Source organism: Schistocerca nitens, chromosome 2 (assembly GCF_023898315.1).
Source record: "Schistocerca nitens isolate TAMUIC-IGC-003100 chromosome 2, iqSchNite1.1, whole genome shotgun sequence".
NCBI classification, from domain to species: Eukaryota; Metazoa; Arthropoda; class Insecta; order Orthoptera; family Acrididae; genus Schistocerca; species Schistocerca nitens.
Window position 1 is genome coordinate 273,582,336 of NC_064615.1, and position 20,513 is coordinate 273,602,848.

At 42.7% G+C, this 20,513-nt stretch overlaps 1 protein-coding gene and 1 pseudogene across 1 annotated transcript in view; one reads left to right on the top strand and one right to left on the bottom strand.

The window, feature by feature from the left end:
* Positions 1-20,513, top strand: part of LOC126234981 (uncharacterized) — a 551,742-nt gene that overhangs the window by 34,396 nt on the left and 496,833 nt on the right. The gene's annotated exons all lie outside the window — the stretch shown is intronic.
* LOC126238136 (5S ribosomal RNA) lies at positions 13,577-13,693 on the bottom strand (annotated as a pseudogene).

Consider the following 20,513-nt stretch of genomic DNA (forward strand, 5'->3'; position numbering starts at 1 on the left):
TGACAATGTTGACTGGAATACTCTCTTTCAAATTCTAAAGGTGGCAGGGGTAAAATACAGGGAGCGAAAGGCTATTTACAATTTGTACAGAAACCAGATGGCAGTTATAAGAGTTGAGGGACATGAAAGGGAAGCAGTGGTTGGGAAGGGAGTAAGACAGGGTTGTAGCCTCTCCCCGATGTTATTCAATCTGTATATTGAGCAAGCAGTAAAGGAAACAAAAGAAAAATTCGGAGTAGGTATTAAAATCCATGGAGAAGAAATAAAAACTTTGAGGTTCGCCGATGACATTGTAATTCTGTCAGAGACAGCAAAGGACTTGGAAGAGCAGTTGAATGGAATGGATGGTGTCTTGAAAGGAGGATATAAGATGAACATCAACAAAAGCAAAACGAGGATAATGGAATGTAGTCGAATTAAGTCGGGTGATGTTGAGGGTATTAGATTAGGAAATGAGACACTTAAAGTAGTAAAGGAGTTTTGCTATTTGGGGAGCAAAATAACTGATGATGGTCGAAGTAGAGAGGATATAAAATGTAGACTGGCAATGGCAAGGAAAGCGTTTCTGAAGAAGAGAAATTTGTTAACATCGAGTATAGATTTAAGTGTCAGGAAGTCTTTTCTGAAAGTATTTGTATGGAGTGTAGCCATGTATGGAAGTGAAACATGGACGATAAATAGTTTGGACAAGAAGAGAATAGAAGCTTTCGAAATGTGGTGCTACAGAAGAATGCTGAAGATTAGATGGGTAGATCACATAACTAATGAGGAGGTACTGAACAGGATTGGGGAGAAGAGGAGTTTGTGGCACAACTTGACCAGAAGAAGGGATCGGTTGGTAGGACATGTTCTGAGGCATCAAGGGATCACCAATTTAGTATTGGAGGGCAGCGTGGAGGGTAAAAATCGTAGGGGGAGACCAAGAGATGCATACACTAAGCAAATTCAGAAGGATGTAGGTTGCAGTAGGTACTGGGAGATGAAGAAGCTTGCACAGGATAGAGTAGCGTGGAGAGCTGCATCAAACCAGTCTCAGGACTGAAGACCACAACAACAACAATCGAGAGGTGTCAGTTCGTGCACAAAATATTGCATCCATAATACGTCCACAGATACGGCTCAGTATTTCTGCAGGGGACTTCCAACGACTTTTTGAGTTCATGCCACACAGTGCAGTAAGCCACGCGAAAGGAGATCCGACACGACCTCAGGAGGTATCCTATGATTTTTTGTAACCTTAGTGTACTAACGTATTCCCCACACATTTTGCAAACTGTGTTCACATATACCGCTTATATAAGTGCAAAAGTGTATCATTATACGGCATTTAGTTCATGACAGACTTGCCTCCGGTACTAAACTGGTGATCACTTTCTGCCTCTGAATATGTCCTACCAACCGATCCCTTCTAGTGAATGTTGCGCCACAAATTCCTTTGCTTACCAATTCTGTTGAGTACTTCATTAGTTACATGATCTACCCATCTTCAGCATTCTTTCCTAGCACCAAATTTCAAATGGATCTGTTCTCTTCCTTATTATAGTGTTTACCGTACATGTTTCGCTTCCATACATGGCTACACTCCATACAAATGCTTTCAGAAAAGACTCCCTGACACTTAAATCTCTTTTTCAGAAGTGCTTTTCTTGCCGTTACCAGTATAAATTTTATATCCTCCCCGTTTCGACAGTCATCAGTTACTTTGCTGCCCAAATAGCAAAACTCATTTACTACTTTGTGTCCCATTATCTGATCTAATTCACTCAGCATCGCCTAATTTAGTTCGACCACAATCCATTATCCCCTTTTTGCTTTGGTTGATGGTCATCTTATATCCTCCTTTCAAGACAATGTCCATTCCGTTCAACTGCTCTCCCAAGTTCCATGCTGTCTGACAGAATTACAATGTCATCGCAAACCTCAGTCTTTTCTTCCAATTTTTTTCTTTTGTTTCCTTTACTGCTTGCCCAAGATGCAGATTGAATAACGTCGGGGATAGGCTATAACCCTTTCTCACTCCCCTCTCAGCCACTGCTTTCCTTTCGTGCTCCTCGACTCTTATAACCGCCACCTGGTTTCTGTAAAAATTGTAAGTAGCCTTTCGCTCCCTGTATTTTACCCCTGCTACCCTTCAGAATTGAGTTTTCCAGTCGCAATGGCAAAAGCTTTCTCTAAGTCTACAAATGCTATAAAAGTAGGTTTGGTTTTCCTCAATCTATCTTTTATGAGATGTCGTAAGGTCAATATTACCTCGCATGTTCCCACATTTTTCCGGAATCCAAACTGGTTTTCTCCGATGTCGGCTTCTATGTTCCTGTCCTTCTGGAAGAATTCGTGTTAATATTTTGCAATAATATGCACACATGTCAGCACCTGCTTTCTTTGTAATTGGAATTATTGTATTCTTCTTTAAGTCTGGGGTATTTCTCCTGTTTCATATACACTCCTGGAAATGGAAAAAAGAACACATTGACACCGGTGTGTCAGACCCACCATACTTGCTCCGGACACTGCGAGAGGGCTGTACAAGCAATGATCACACGCACGGCACAGCGGACACACCAGGAACCGCGGTGTTGGCCGTCGAATGGCGCTAGCTGCGCAGCATTTGTGCACCGCCGCCGTCAGTGTCAGCCAGTTTGCCGTGGCATACGGAGCTGCATCGCAGTCTTTAACACTGGTAGCATGCCGCGACAGCGTGGACGTGAACCGTATGTGCAGTTGACGGACTTTGAGCGAGAGCGTATAGTGGGCATGCGGGAGGCCGGGTGGACGTACCGCCGAATTGCTCAACACGTGGGGCGTGAGGTCTCCACAGTACATCGATGTTGTCGCCAGTGGTCGGCGGAAGGTGCACGTGCCCGTCGACCTGGGACCGGACCGCAGCGACGCACGGATGCACGCCAAGACCGTAGGATCCTACGCAGTGCCGTAGGGGACCGCACCGCCACTTCCCAGCAAATTAGGGACACTGTTGCTCCTGGGGTATCGGCGAGGACCATTCGCAACCGTCTCCATGAAGCTGGGCTACGGTCCCGCACACCGTTAGGCCGTCTTCCGCTCACGCCCCAACATCGTGCAGCCCGCCTCCAGTGGTGTCGCGACAGGCGTGAATGGAGGGACGAATGGAGACGTGTCGTCTTCAGCGATGAGAGTCGCTTCTGCCTTGGTGCCAATGATGGTCGTATGCGTGTTTGGCGCCGTGCAGGTGAGCGCCACAATCAGGACTGCATACGACCGTGGCACACAGGGCCAACACACGGCATCATGGTGTGGGGAGCGATCTCCTACACTGGCCGTACACCACTGGTGATCGTCGAGGGGACACTGAATAGTGCACGGTACATCCAAACCGTCATCGAACCCATCGTTCTACCATTCCTAGACCGTCAAGGGAACTTGCTGTTCCAACAGGACAATGCACGTCCGCATGTATCCCGTGCCACCCAACGTGCTCTAGAAGGTGTAAGTCAACTACCCTGGCCAGCAAGATCTCCGGATCTGTCCCCCATTGAGCATGTTTGGGACTGGATGAAGCGTCGTCTCACGCGGTCTGCACGTCCAGCACGAACGCTGGTCCAACTGAGGCGCCAGGTGGAAATGGCATGGCAAGCCGTTCCACAGGACTACATCCAGCATCTCTACGATCGTCTCCATGGGAGAATAGCAGCCTGCATTGCTGCGAAAGGTGGATATACACTGTGCTAGTGCCGACATTGTGCATGCTCTGTTGCCTGTGTCTATGTGCCTGTGGTTCTGTCAGTGTGATCATGTGATGTATCTGAGCCCAGGAATGTGTCAATAAAGTTTCCCCTTCCTGGGACAATGAATTCACGGTGTTCTTATTTTAATTTCCAGGAGTGTGTCTTGCTCACCAGATAGATGAGTTTTGTCATGGCTGGCTTTCCCAAGACTATCAGTAGTTCTAACGGAATGTCGTCTAATCCCAGGGCTTTGTTTCGACTTCTCTCAGTGCTCTGTCAAATTGTTCTCGCAGTATCCTGTCTCCCAGCTTCATCTACGTCCCTGAAGTACATCTCCCTTGAGCGGACCATCTATATACTGTTTCCATCTTCCACATTTCCGTTCTTTGCACAGGACTGGTTTTCCATTTGAGCTCTTGATATTCGTGGAGGTGGTTCTTTTCTCGCCAAAGGCTTCTCTAATTTTGCTGTAGGCTGTATCTATCTTTCCCCCAGCGGCATGTATGCTTGTCAATGCTTACCTTTGTTCTCTAGACATTCTTACTTAGCCACTTTGCATTTTCTGCCAATCTCATTTTTTAGATGTTTGTATTCCCTTTCACCAGCTTCATTTACTGCATAATTAAATTTTCTCCTTTTATCGGTTAAATTCAATATCTATTGTGTTAGCCAAGTATTTCTAAGAGGCATCATCCTTTTACCCGTTTTATCCTCTACTGCCTTCACTATTTTACTCATAGCTACCCATTCCTCGTCACTGTATTCGTTTCCCCTGTTCTGGTCAATCGTTCGCTAATGCTCCCTCTGAAACTCTCAACAACCTCCGGTTCTTTCCGAGTATCCAGGTCTCATATCCGTAATTTCCTACCTTTTTACAATTTCTTGAATTTAATCTACAGTTCATAACCAATGAATTATGGTGAGGGTCCACATATGCCCCTGGAAATGTTGTACAGTTAATAACCTGGTTCCAAAATCTGTCTTACCACTACATAATCAAAGTGAAACCTTCTGATGTCTCTAGGTTTCATCCACGTACACAACCTTCTTTCATGATTCCTGAACTAAGTGTTAGCAATGGTTAAATTATGGTCGGTGCAAAATTCTTCCACGCGGGTTCCTCTTTCATTCCTTTCTCCAGTCCCCGTTTACCTACCATTTTTTCCTTCTTTTCCTACTATGGAATCCCAGTCCCCAATGGCTATTAAATTTTCGTCTCCCTTATGTATCCGAATATTTTTTTACCTCATCATGTATTTCTTTTACCTCATTATATATTTCTTCAAACTCTTCATCTGCGGGTCAATAGAATTGAAATAAATACGTACCTGGGCAACGCCAGGTACTCCGTCAGTTTAGTAATAAATTTTCACAGAACGCCACATCACATAAATGTGTATGGATGATACTACCAAATGATATGTAAGGGGTCGAATGCGTAAAACCAGTAGTAGGGAGGATGAATGGAACACTTGGAATTGGGTGGTGGTGGTGGTGGTGGTGGTGGTGGTGGTGGTGGTGGTGGTGGTGGTGGTGGTGGTGGTGGTGGTTGTAGTAGTGTAGTTGTAGTTGTTTACAGTCCGAAGATTGGTGTGATACGTGACTCTGGGCTAGTGTTCCGTGCGAGCCTTTTCGTCTCTGTAGAAGCCCAACCACCTTCATCCATATTAATTTGCTTGTGGTAGTGAATCCTTGATAGCCCGACTACAAATTTTAGTGTGTCACTCCGATGACTCATTCTCCTGCTATCGACTGAGTTAATTCGACTAAACTTAATTCCTTTTGTACTTTCGTTGCACATCATGTTGTAACATCTTTCCAAGAGAGTATCCATTTCGTTTAACTGCTCCGCCAAGTCCTTCGCCATCTCTGGCAGAATTGCAGTGTCATCGCCAAATCTCAGAGTTTTTATTTCTCCTTCCTTTACTTCAATTTCCATTCCAAACTTTACTTTTGCTTCCTCCACAGCTTGCTCAGTTACACTAAGAATAAGCCACAAGCCTGTCTCATTCTCTTGTCAATCACTGATTCCCTTTCATGCCCCTCGACTCTTATAACTGCTGTCTGTCTGTCTTATTTTTTTAAATTTCCAAATAGCCTTTCACTCCCTGTATTTCACCCCAGCCACATTCAGAATTCAAAAGGATGTATCCCAGTCATCACTGTAAAAAAGCTTTCTCTATGTCTGCAAATGCTGAATACGTAATTTGCCTTTTTTAACCTATCTTCCAAGATAAGTTGTAGGGTCAGTATTGCCTAGCCTGTTCTAACATTTCTCCTGGACCCCAACTGATCATCTCAGAGGTCGAGTTCACTAGTTTTTCCATTCTTCTGTATATAATTCGTGTTTATATATTGCAATCACAACTTACTAAATTGATGATTTAGTAATCACACCTATTAGCAAATGCTTGCTTTGGAATTTGTGTCATTGCAGTCGCATTTAAGTGTGAAGGAATTGCAAATTTCTCCTCTCCTATGCTACGTGAATAGTTTTGCGGTGGCCTGAGCGAATATCGCGTACTCCACTTGTCTTGTGTCGACTAACGTCTTTCGGTGCTTTCACATTCTTCTCTTAGTGTTATCTTCCATCAATTTTCATCTGCTTGCTCTTCCCTTTCTACATTGCACCGCACATTGTGACCATCTGTATAGATAGATAGATAGATAGATAGATAGTCGATGAGGTTCTGAAATGTGCCGACAGGGATGTGAAGCCATACCGACTCCAGTGCAGTGGCGAACTACGCTACGTTTCTAGGTTGAGGACAATGGCGTGAACAGGCCGGTCGAGCTGTCCCCACAGGTTCTCGACTGGGTTTAAACCCAGGTAGTTTGGTGGCCAGGGGAGTACAGTAAACTCATCCTGATGCTGTTGGAACAAGCACGTACACTGCGAGCTGTGTGAGCCGTTGCATTGTCCTGCTGGTAGATTCCATCGTGACGAGGAAAAACACTCCTTCCTCCGGCCTGGATCCTTCCTGCGATTGTTGCCGATTATAAAACGTGATTCATCTGAAAAGGCCACCTGTCGCCACTCAGTGGACGTCCAGTTGCGGTACCGAAGTGAAAATTTCAGCTCTCGTCGCCAATGAACAGCGGTCAGCATTGGTGCATGAACCAGGCACCTGCCGCTGAGACCTATATGCAGCAACGTTCTGTGAAAGGGCGTTGAGGAGACACTGCTAGCAGCCACTTGGTCCATCTCGGCAGCCAGATGCTCAACAGTTGCACGACAACTCGCTCGTACAAATCGACCAGGCGTGCATGCCGCGCGCTCTAGCGGGACGCCATAGCACTAGTTCCTAGGTTACAACTTGCAAAGATACAATAGAGGGAAGAGTGCTGTTGATAGAAACTTCACGAGCCGATAAATATCTGAGATGTTACGAAAAAGTTGAAGTTTTCAGAGTGAGGAAGAAAATTTGATAAGGGGACAAACTTACCACTTTCTGTTCGTATCCCACATAAGACTTATCTTGTAGTTAAGAGAGATTTACACACAACAATTTTTGTTTTACTTATTATTCTGTGATTCCTGTATTTACAAACAAATTGTGTATATGAATTGCAAATTGATAAAAACAGACGTCTTACACATAAGCCTCTAATTAAAACGAAGGAAAATTTCAGCTCTCCCTCTTTGTGAATCGTAATGGGGGAGAGAAGGAGAAAAGTAAAGGGGGGGGGGGGGGGGGGGGCGTGAGGAAGTGGGTTGAATCTAAACAGTGTTTTAAAGTGTGATATCCTGAAACGTAAAAAACATACGAAACTAAGCGTATAACAATTCAATTAGATCGTGTTCAGATGTGAGTTCTCAACTGAGTCAAAATGACCAAATCTGACACGTGAATACATGCGGTCCGCCACAGATCTGACCACGGCTCGCCATGACACCATTCGTTCTTGTGCATTTTTTACCCACGTTCCCTCCCGGAAATGGAAAGCAGAGCCTTGCAGAACTTTGTTCTTCTGAGCTACGCCAGTCTAGGTGAAACTGTGGCATTGGGATCCCAGTTCGGAATAATAACTTGTCTTACGGTACGTTTTTTTAATTTGTGCAAGAACGCTGTGGCAACAGCAGCAGTTGCTCGTGAGCCTGCACGGAGCGGCGTTGTTTAGTAGTCAGTGGTTCATGTATTCTACGCTGCATACCCTCCGGCAGTGGGATCCCTCACCCTGCTCATTGGTACGTGGGACTTTTTTTCGACGAGGGTAAGCAACGATTTTATGTATTGGTGTCAATCTGCAAGCATTTTCTTCACGATCATCTGTCAGTAATAATAATATAAGAAATACAGTGAACATTTGTGAAACGACCAATGTGAACGAATAAATTCGGCAGCCCTTACGTAATCGCACTGACAGGTTTGTGGCCCATGTCTGTACACCCATGCTGTACAGTTTCTTGGTGTTCTTCAAACCATGAAGCATGTAACACCACGACACAGTGGCTTGTATTATCACTTCATTTATTTTACAACTTTGGTATAATTTCTGAATATAAATGTATTTTATTCTATTGGCGGTGATCATTTAAGCACTGTAACGTATACCCAAGACAAAAAACTCAAAGCAAATATTGTAAACTACTGTATTAGATTGTCAGAGATCTTGCATTATGTCTAATCCAAAGATATTGTCAAGAATGTGGCATTAACATCGTTGAGGCGCGAGCAAACAAGGATAGAAGTAGGTGAGGAGATGAAAGATGATGATCGAGAATGGATGCAGAGTCGTTGTGCTGGCGTGCGTAATTAAGTGCATCGTCGATGTGGTACCCGAAGTGCGGCAAAGCATTCTAAATGGTTAACGAGACACCATACATCTGGATAACAGTACTAGGTTTAATTAAGATAATTTTTCACAGCAAATTAACTATAGGAAAACAGTACTGTGTGGCTGAAGTTAACACAAATTGCTCGTTACTGAAATAAGATCCTATTGCCAATTTTGTTGCCATGGAATGTATTGCGCAGCACCATCTGCATTTCGTCACAAAGTAAGTCGGAGCCATTTAGTACTTCAACTCTGTAAAATTTTCGAAAATTATAGTGTTTTCTGGTAAACTGCAAACGGTATTGAGTGTTAATGATTGTTCCAACTCATCAGCCATCAGTGGGATCCTTTGCTACCATCGTTATTACCTATTGAAATATTATTAAAAGCCATATTGTTCGACTTGAAAGAAATTAAAAGGTCTTTCCATTAAAACATACGCGCCCGGGTTCCCGGGTTCGATTCCCGGCGGGGTCAGGGATTTTCTCTGCCTCGTGATGACTGGGTGTTGTGTGATGTCCTTAGGTTACTTAGGTGTAAGTAGTTCTAAGTTCTAGGGGACTGATGACCATAGATGTTAAGTCCCATAGTGCTCAGAGCCATTTGAACCATTAAAACATAAATTCGGGTAATACGTGAAAATAGAAAGCGTGATAATTAAGTGAAGTCCAAATTTCGCTGTAAAACAATAACTGTATTCTATAAATATTTGAGAAATAACGTCAAAATTGTATTTTCTACGTTCTGCATATGTACTATGTCATCTTTGCTCTCGTAAATTCGGCGTTGCCTATAGCTATTGCTGGTATTTGCAAAATATTTAGAGTAACTGCTATAAACTCTGGTAGTTGCTATTTTAGATCTAATCATGCAACTACACTAAAAACGAGGCTTCCCCCCAACTAGTTTTTAAAAATAAATTCTTCAGTGCAATAAATAGTTGTGTAAGAGAAATGGTTTTAAGTTTGATTTAAAACTTATTTCATTACTTAGGCAGCTTTGTTATTCGTCAAATGATCAAAACTTTTTGTTGCTGCATATTGAACTCCCTTCTGAACCACTTACAGCTTTAATAATGGGTAACAGACGTCGTTTTTCCGTCTTGTGAGCATGTTCTTCACTGTTATTCTCATATTGTGATGGATTATTTGTGACGAATTTCATTAGCGAGTATATGTATTGTGACAGCGCAATTAAAATGTCTAATTCGTAGAAGAGGTGTCTACCTACATGACGTCTGTGGGTGAACACATAATATTCTTGCTACTTGATTTTGTGCAGTATATATCTTCTGAGTAATGAGTTACTCCAGAAAATTAATCCATAATACATTACTGAGTCCTGTGCAAAATATATCAGGAAGTTGATTCCTTTGTTTCTAAGATTATCAGTTACACGAAGAGCAAAAGTAGATGGACTTCATTGTTTCAGAAGTTCAGTGATACATTTCTTCCATTTCAATTTTTTGTCAATATTTACACACAAATCTGGAGAAATCTACTCTATTTAGCGACACCTGCTCATGTGCTACATAAATTTTTGTATGACTATTTGTAGTAAAGAAATGAATATGTGTTCTGAGAAGCACTTCATAATTCTTTATTAGAATATAATTTACCATCTCTTCTGTTTATTGTAACACTAGTATCATCTGTAAGAAGTAACAATTCTGCTTGGGGTGTCGTCCACATATGTAAGGAATAGTAGTGGACCCAAAATTAAACCCTGTGGGACTCCCTTTGTAAAAAAAAAAAAAAAAAAAAAAAAAAAAAAAAAAAATCTATCCTTCAGACTTTGTTTAAATCATTCACCACAACCTTTTGCATCATAAGAGTAACATAATCTAAACAACGAAATGTTTTGGCAAGATAACAAAAACACCAGTTGGTGATACTGTATTATTCAAGGCTTCTAATAGTTGATAAGTGAATGTATAAACAGCATTCTCAGTCGAGCAGCTAGTCTGGAATCCTAACTATGATACGCTGAGTAATTAGTTTCCACTAAAGTGTGAAACTACTCTTTGAGTACAATATTTTTTTCGAATATTTAAGAAAATATCAGTATGAAAATTGACGATACTTCTTTAAGTCTGTCTTGTCACTTTTCATGTGAAGAGGTGTAAAAACTATATATTTTAATCTGCCTGGAAAAATTCTCAGCACCAAAGATTTATATATTTATTTACACTTAAAGTTCCGTAAGACCAAACTGAGGAACAAATCTCCAAGGTCATGGAACGTGTCAGTACTTAGTTTTACAATGTAATTTCAACAGACAAAAATAAAATGTTTATAAATCCGAAAAAAGTCAATCAGTAAGTTTAAGTAAACGTAATCGACAATACAACAAGAATCAGCTTATTTTTTCAAGGAACTCCTCGACAGAACAGGAGGAGTGATCCATTAGGAAACTCTTCAGTTTCGATTTGAAAGCGCGTGGATTACTGCTAAGATATTTGAATTCGAGTGGTAGCTTGTTGAAAACGGATGCAGCAGTATTCAGCACACCTTTCTGCACAAGAGTTTGTAACCTCCCCCTCACTTATCGACCTTAATGACAGTGAAAAATTAAACCGCGTGTACCTAATGGAAATTTGGGAAAAGCAATCGTCACCGAGGTTAATTTGTCGGTAAAGAGGGAGGAAAGGGTTACATCTAAATGAAAGGAAAAATGCTAATGAAACTGGTGGAAATTAATTTTGAAATAGGGGAAAAGTTAATAAAGAAAGTAAATGTGCGGCCGTTACGTTAACAATCAACTAGCGGTAATTAGATATTTGAGATTTGGGGGAAATTACGGTCGCCAGTCCTAAGGACAATTACTATAGTAACTGAAAAAGAAAGATTATTACACATATAATTAGCACTAGAAGCGTGGCAACTGAAGGTTGAGAAGTGTAGTGTGAAAACTGAAAGTTTGTCAGAAGTAATAAATTTCGCTACACTTAATTTAGCAAAAGAATTAATAAAACCGGAAAATCGAAAGTTAATTTAGTGACTGAAGTTAATAGTGAGCTTTCTTTCTGAAGCACATCGAAATTCAGTAAAATACGGTTAGTCTTGGACTACCTCAAAATCATTTCAAAAGCTACTTGAATCTAAGCAATTTAGAAATAAGAGATTTAACTTTGAACTTGAATTAAACGATTCTGAACAATTAACAACAGTAAAATTCAGTACGTACCAAGCTGAGCTGCAGTCACAGGTAAGCTAAAATACGGTAACAAAACTCGCACTCTTAATTTGTGCTTGTGTAATCTAAATATTGTAGCCAGCTATGAATACTTAAACTGAACTTTGAAGTTACAGCAGTGAAATGGAATGATTGTACTTTAATGCTGGCGTCTGAATTTCAACGACACTCGGGTTCATTTCGGAAAAGGAAGGGACCCTGCTTAGTAATGCAATTGGGACAATGAGCAACAAAGGTTCATGCTAAGTTGCTGTAATTTTGCGAGGCAAATGGAACAGTTTGAAAAGTTGAGGTCTGCCATACAGTTATGAAACTTTACGTGCTTCCAGTCTTCCTTGTTGGTTGATTGAAGGTTTGAAGCCGTCGATCGAGGAGGTGGCGACAGTCACTCATTGTCGGCCGTCGCTGTTGCAGAAGCTGGATGTTGGTGCGCCTTCTCCTCGACACGGTCACCAGGCGAAACGGGCTCTTGATGTGCGCCAGCTAATGCTTCCCGTCCGCGACACCGTGTCAGAAACTATCATCGCGAGTCGAGCGCAATTACATGCTGCCAAACCCCGAAAGCGCGGCAACTCGCGGGAGCGTCACACCACACACCTGCTCAACCGCACTACTCCAGCCAGATTCACTCTGCTCTGCCCGCGCTCCACGCGGCAGAGTTCACTACCAAAGATCATAAACACTTAGGTTCTCCACACGACCTATCGATGTATTCGTTCGATAGTGTAGTTTTCCCTAGGCCAGACCCAGCGTAAAAATACAAATAATATTTACAAAACAAACCAATTATACATCGACATAAATCCATAAATATATATATATATATATATATATATATATATATATATATATATATACAAATAGTAAAACAATTACAATATATACAGGCACAGAAATGTCATATATTCAGGTAACAAAATAAGGAAAAAAATTCATAGTACAATAGATGGAAATAGGAGGATATGCATTTCCGGCGTTACAAGTTAAGGAAGTCCGATCCAAATGCAGGTTTGATTTCTGCCGAGTATTAACTGAATGAAAGCTGCTTATGCTTGGGAATAAGTTAATATTACTAACAAGAAATGACAGTAAGGAATATATATATATATATATATATATATATATATATAATATAGAGAGAGAGAGAGAGAGAGAGGGGTCAATGTCGAAATACCCAGACGCGTGAAGAGAAGTAGACAAGAGGTTCGTGAACTTACACCACTTACTGCCCGAACTGGCCATTTCTGAGCAAAAAATATCCTTTTAAAATGGGAAGAGTTACCTCAAAATATAATACCATAAGACATAAGCGAAGAAAATAAGCAAAATAGACTAATTTTTGTGTCGAACGATTACTCACTTCCGACACCGTTCAAATAGTAAAAATGGCAGCATTAAGTCTTTGAGCAAGATCCTGAACGTGGGCTTTCCACGACAGTTTAGTATCTACCTGAACACCTAGAAATTTGAACTGTTCAGTTTCACTAAAACGTAAAGTTTTGTTGAATTGCGTGTTTGAAACTCAAAAAACTGTCTCTTAGTGTGATTTAGCATTAGTTATTTTCTACAAGCCATGAACATAGGTCATGAACTGTACTATTTGAAACCGAGCCTATGTTGCACACAACATCCTTTACTACCAAGTTAGTGTGATCAGCAAACAGAAATATTTTAGAGTTACCTGAAATACTAACACTCCGTCTCCGTCTTCAGGCCACAAGTGGCCCATCGGGACCATCCGACCGCCGTGTCATCTTCAGATGAGGATGCGGATAGGAGGGGCATGTGGTCAGCAAACCGCTCCTCCGGTCGTTATGGTGGTTTTTTGACCGGAGCCGCTACTATTCGGTCGAGTAGCTTCTCAGTTGGCATCACGAGGCTGAGTGCACTCCGAAAAATGGCAACAGCACATGGCGGCCTGGATGGTCACCCATCCAAGTGCCGACCACACCCGACAGCGCTTAACTTCGGTGATCGACGGGAACCGGTGTATCCACTGTGGCGAGGCCGTTGCCACCTGAAATACTAGGGGGCATATAACTCCATCACAGCCATTCTCAACACTGTGGACGATGACCGTTTGCTGTCTGTTGCTGAAGTAAGAGGTGAACCAATTGTGAGCCACTCCCTGTATTCCGTAATGGTCCAACTGCTGGAGCAATATTTTGTGATCAACACAATCGAACGCCTTATTTAAATCAAAAAACATATCTAGCGTTCGAAACGTTTCGTTTAACTCATCCAGCACCTCACAGAGAAAAGAGGATATAGCATTTTCAGTTGTTAAACGATCTCTAAAGCCGAACTGTACATTTGATAGCAAATCGTGTGATATAAAATGATCAATTATCCTTACATACACAGCCTCTTCAATAACTTTAGGAAACATTTGTGACGCATATAACTAAGGACATTACTTAATAAGTTCGAACAACTTTTCGGAATTCTGTCTGAAATTCCATCAACATCGCAGGAGTTCGTTTTTTTTTTTTTTTTTTTAGAATTTTTATTACTGTATTAATATCAGTGACGTACATTGGTGCTACTTAGAGTTGCTTAAAGTTTAGTGGAATGACATTTTTAATATATTCTCTTCTTTCAACTGAACCATGAAATCCTATTTTTGACTGCTACATTTAGAGAGTGGTTGTTAAAAGTGCTCGCAAGTTGTGGGTCGTCAGTCACATGATTGTTTGAGAAATCGTAGGTATTGCTACACGAAACCCAGCGACAGTGAACGTCATTGTAACATTGGTCAATACATACGTTACCTGTGAATAGTAGCTAATCAGTATTGGTTTTCATTTATTCTAATCTGTAATCAACTTCAATTCACATCGTTATCGTGACCCTTTCATTTCATCTTCCATGTGTTCATTTACTGTTACCGCCTAAACACGTGTCAGTAATTGTCTCGTAATATTGTCTGCGACCAAAAGGATACAGGATCATAATTTTTGCTCAGACATTAGCTGGTGACCGTAAATTAACAGTGAATAACTGTCTATCTCCTTATGCAATTAAACTTTTTCTAATTGTACTAAATTAATTAACTTGAATATAAAGTCTGTTTCCTATCTTTGTTGAACAGTACTGTACACTATAAATATTTTTTAGCTGACGATAAATGATAACCTTGCTGGCATTTTTCAAAGTTTATTCTCCGGAATCATTGTCCTTTTTGTGAAGAACAGGACGTTACACTGTGCTGGTTATTAATATATCGGAGAGTTTGGGTGGATTATAAGCCCTGTGAACACAGACGTTGTCATATCGGAGAACGGGAGTGTCCAGAGAATACTCATCGGGAAGCCAATCGCTTTCATGACTGCAGGTGCAGATACCCGGATTCATATCAAATCTCTTTTTGCTCGAAAGTGGAATGACGTATGGCGCGCTACTGCTCTCAGTAATAAACTCTGCAAGATCAACGAGGCCCCTGCAGTTTGGCGCTCTTTCTTCCGCTCTTCTAGGAGAGAGTCCACTGTCTTACGCTCATCGGTCACACTAGGCTCTTGCGTAAAGAGTACACCTACAACGTAGCTGTTGAGCCAGACTGACGGTATCCCATATATTGTTGGAATGTCCACTTTTTTTTGACCCTTCGTACCAAGTATAGCCTTCCAAATTCCTTGTCTTCAATGTTAGCAGACGAGTCACGGAAGGTTGAAATGGTCATCAGTTTCCTTCGTGAAAGTAGTCTCTATTTTCAATTACAAGGTTTAGCCTTCCTCCTGGAGCAGGGGCAGGTGGTTACAGTTGGGACCTCTCTTCGTGTTTCATGCGTCGAGGGCCCACGACCACTCCCCGTGCAAAGACCGCTCTTTTATTCCCCCGTTTTACCAGTTTTTAGATTTTACTTACCCTTTTATGCCTTCTACTTTGTGTTGTTAGCTTCCTCGCTTTATAGTTTGCCTATGACTGGATCCGCCCACTTTCTGCGGACGACTCTATCTTTCGCACGTAATTTTTGAATTGCGGGACTGTTGAGCTCGCTGTTTACTCCGGTAATCACCCCCAGTCAATCATCGGGAAGGTCTAAAACAAAGGGCAGCACTTGATCAGCAACAGTGTTGAAATAAACTTCCTGGCTCGTGCTCAGGAAAACCTGAATAAGTGAGGGCAAAGTCGCGGTGCGCCAAACACCCCCTAAACACACACGACTGCATCTGGCCTGAAAAATACGCTCAACACACTGCGGCTTAAACACTCGGACCACATTACGCGCCTCCAATCAGTAGTGTCCACTTCATGGCAGTTCCCTTAGCAATGTTGGCTCATAAACTTGTCAAGATGGGCCCGCATTCGCTGACAGCAGCAATTACTGTCGCATTTCACACCGATTGTTATTTTGAAGGCGTGACACTCACTTGCAGACACTGTCTGGAAGGATTCCTTTAGCTGTCTCTGTTCTTACGCCATGGCTGCATCCAAGTGGGACACGAATCTATGCAGGGACGTTGGGCCTTAGCCGTTGATACATAAGCAAATATGAGAGAGACTTTCACGCAGTGGTCATGGAAACGTCGAAACACTATAAGCTACTTCCTTACATTCTTTCACGTGTCGTTATTGCACTGATTTCGTACTACGTCTGGTAGTTCTCTGCCATCTGTGTCTTAACAAAGACACAGAAAGGCGACCAGCTCGCTCTAATAAGCGGGTGACTAATATTTTGTCCGGTGAGACATCGCAGCTAGTGACAGGGAATCAAATGAGGACTCGGCAGAAGCAGCTCGGTAACATTCTTGGGAAGACCGGCCTCCACAAGAGGAAGTACGTCGTTCGTCATCAACCAGGAAGCAGGATCAGGACATGAGGCTGCCACACACACACACACACACACACACACACACACACACACACACTCTCTCTCTCTCTCTCTCTCTCTCTCTATATATATATATATATATATATATATATATATATATATATATATATCCCCCTTCCTCTCTTTCCTTTCTCCCGCCCTGCGCCCCGGCTATAAAATTGCACCACAGTTTTATCCTGCACCTCTGCTTCAATGTTGGACACAATTTGGCATTACAACAAAGCTTTCCTCCTGACAGTGGATTGAATCTTGCAGTGTTGAGTGCTGTCACTCTGGAGTCTTAGAGAAGCATAGTCGCACATGGATTTCGGCATTACTGTTACTTAGTATTTGCGACAATATTCATGACTCATTCGCTGGCATCGCATAGAATGCGACAGCCTTCGTCTAGAACACCCTTGTTGTGTGTATTAGCACACAGTACAGTTACTTTAAGTTAATGTGAAATATTTAATGATCGGTACTGCTATAAGGAACTAAACAGTAATTAGTTTGATTACCTTTGCTTAATGACTTCTAATATTAGTCAGTCATAGATCAATCCCCTACCTTTCCGTGTCGTCCTAGTCCGCCGTGACGAATACCAAACAATTAGAGGGACTATAATCGCTGCTGCTTTGCCTACCTTATCTCCACGTTTCAGTAAACACACCACGAGAAATACGTATGCATAGGCATCTCCGATTCAGCAAGGCACAACTACACCGAAGCCCCGAAAAAACTGGTGAAGGCATGAGTATTCAAATACAGAGATACGTAAACAGGCAGAATACGAAGGTGCGGTCGGCAACGCCTACATAAGACAACAGCTGTCTGGTGCGGTTGTCAGATCGGGTACTGTTGCTACAATGGCAGTTTATAAAGATTAAAGTGGGTTTGAACGTGATGATACAGTTTGCGCACGAGCGATGGAACAGAGCATCTCCGAGATAGCGATGAAGTGGGGATTTTCCCGTACGACCATTTCAAGAGTGTCGCGAATATCAGGAATCTGGTAAAACATCAAACCTCAGACATCGCTGCGGCCGGAAAAAAGATCCTGCAAGAACGGGACCATCGACGACTCAAGAGAATCGTTCGACGTGACATAAGTGCAAGCCTTTCGCAAATTGCTGCAGATTTCAATGCTGGGCCATCAATAAGTGTCAGCGTGAGAACCATTCAACGAAACTTTGTCGATATGGGCTTTCGGATAACTACACGACACAAAGCTTAACGCGTCGTCTGGGCCCGTCAACTGATTACTGGAAACATGTTGCCTCGTCGGACGAGTCTTGTATCAAATAGTATCGAGCGGATGGATGTACACGGGTAGGGAGACAGCCTCAGGAATCCATGGACCCTGCATTTCAGCAGATGACTATTGAAGCTGGTGGAGGCTCAGTATTTGTGTGGGGCGTTGGATTGATATGGCACTCCTGATACGTCTAGATACGACTCTGACAGATGACACGTAGGTAGGCATCCTAACTGATCACCTGCATTCTTTCATGTCGATTGTGCATTCTGACGGACTTGGGCAATTCCAGCAGGACAATGCCACCCCCCACACGTCCAGAATTGCTGCAGAATGACTCCAGGCACACTCTTGAGTTCAAACACTTCCGCTGGTCCCCAAACTCCCCAGACATGAACATTATTGAGCATATCTGGGATGCCTTGCAACGTGCTGTTCAGAAGAGATCTCCACCCTGTCGTACTGTGCAGGATGTATGGAGCGAATTGCCTCCAGCAATGCTTCAGACATTAGTGGAGTCCATGCCACGTCGTGTTGCGGCACTTCCGCGTGCTCGCGGAGGCCCCACACGATATTAGGCAGGCGTACCAATTTCTTTGGCCCTTCAGTGTATACTGAACGATCTAGTTACCGGCTGATACCGAAGTGGAAAAAATGAATATGTTGTCACTGAAACGGTGGGCAGTTGTGGGCAGCGCTGGGAACAGTAGATGGATTTTTTCATACCTGGCATATTTAGATTTTGTCCCAGAGGTACAGGATTCGCTAATATTCTGAGTACGATAGCGCACAACGGAGGTGCGTGATGTGTGTGTTTCCCCCTCTGCCGTCCTCCCTGCCGGGACGTCACACCGACGGAAGGGGCGTCCGGCAGCTCAGATAAGCGAGCGATCCCAACGTGACGGCCGCAGTTGTCTCGGAACACAGATAGTGAACATCACCGGATGCAACGAACAGGCATCTTTTGTCCACGAACTGACAGACAAGGAAAACAATGAAATCTGTACTTGTTCCGAACGAATGCTGTATGCAGAAACAGCTGCCATTCATCAACGGTATCATTTCATCCGGAGGTACTAGTCCGTGAGAGCTTGGGGAATGCTTGAAAATGGCGACAGATGTAATGGCGATAGCGAAGATGTGAGGTCAGATTGGTATGCCTGGATAGGACAACCGTTTGAGCATTGACTGCAGCTCACAATTCCAACAATCGAGAAACAACCTGATAGTGACCCAATATAAGGGAGTAAATGCGGTTGTAAGCCAGTTAGGTGCAGCTGTGCTTTCCACCAACTGAGCAACCTTACATTATAGCGGAATGTCAGGGTACAGTACTGCCATCGTCCTCTAAGGACCAAATGCAGGAGGCAACCGGGCTATAAATAATACACAAGCCGGCCGCGGTGGTCTAGCGGTTCTAGGCGCTCAGTCCGGAACCGCGCGACTGCTACGGTCGCAGGTTCGAATCCTGTCTCGGGCATGGATGTATCTGATGTCCTTAGGTTGGTTAGGTTTAACTAGTTCTAAGTTCTAGGGGACTAATGACCTCAGAAGTTGAGTCCCATAGTGCTCAGAGCCATTTTGAAATACACAAACTGAAATAGTTTTTCCATGCCTTAACTTGACACACACACACACACACACACACACACACACACACACACACACAGATATACACGGCTGGCAAAATAAAACTGTCGCGGGAAATACTTGGTGCGCCTTAAGGCAGGCCACCCAACTCACATCATCTGCCCCAGGTGCATATGATGTAAGTTGGATCGCTTGTCTTCTTGTCTTCAGGCGCATCAAATATTTTCTGCAACAATTTTTTTTTTTTTGCCAATGCTGAACGTAAATAGAAATAGACACTCACATGTTCGCCAGCTTACTGATAGTGGTAAGTTTTGGGTACCAGAAAGTCTGACAAACGGTCAGTGAAAAGCTGAGACATCAGTTTCTTTATTTAAGGGACACTAATAGCAGTCTCATCTCCTAGGTCTTAAAACCAAATAAAGATGACACAAGATGGGAGAACATCACAATAGTGAGACAGTTTCCTTTGATCACCCGCTCACCTTGATTCAACACTCACCTACACATCTTGCTTCACCACCCACCGACTCACCTTGCTTCATCGAGATTCGCTAAAAGCTACGGTACAACTGGCTGCTAAACTGGCGTTTGAAGTCACTGGAAGCACGAATTATATGCCACGGATTTACAAGAAATAGTTAATGTGCTTTCTCTGTAAAGTAATTAATGTGATTAGCCGCGTTGCTGCCTAGCGAATTTACATGAGAATTAAACTATAAATAATGTATGCAACGCTCGCTGTTGACCAACCAACGCCCTTCGACATATGCAGTCCGCGTTACTTCGGCTTGATCACTAGGCTTAGGAGAAACAACGGAGAACGTGATCTGAATAAATACGCTTGAATAAACAGTACAGTATCTGGCGCATTAAAAGAGACGACTCGGTACACAGCAAGGAAAAATGTCTGGCTTTTCTACAGAAAAAAACCACGATTAAGGAATAAACGTAACTGTACATATACAGGGGAAATGATCCAAAACTTTGACCACTTTTATTTCGTGAACCGTTTAAGATAACTGTGCGACGTTTTTGACATAAGATCGTACGTGGAGGCGCATGTAAATATGTTAAGAGATTAATCCCCTCGACTCTTGTATCATCCAAGATAGTGACTCTGAAAGGCCTCTGCTTTAGCGCGAAACGCGTTTCACGTTGCCTATTCGTGTGCGCT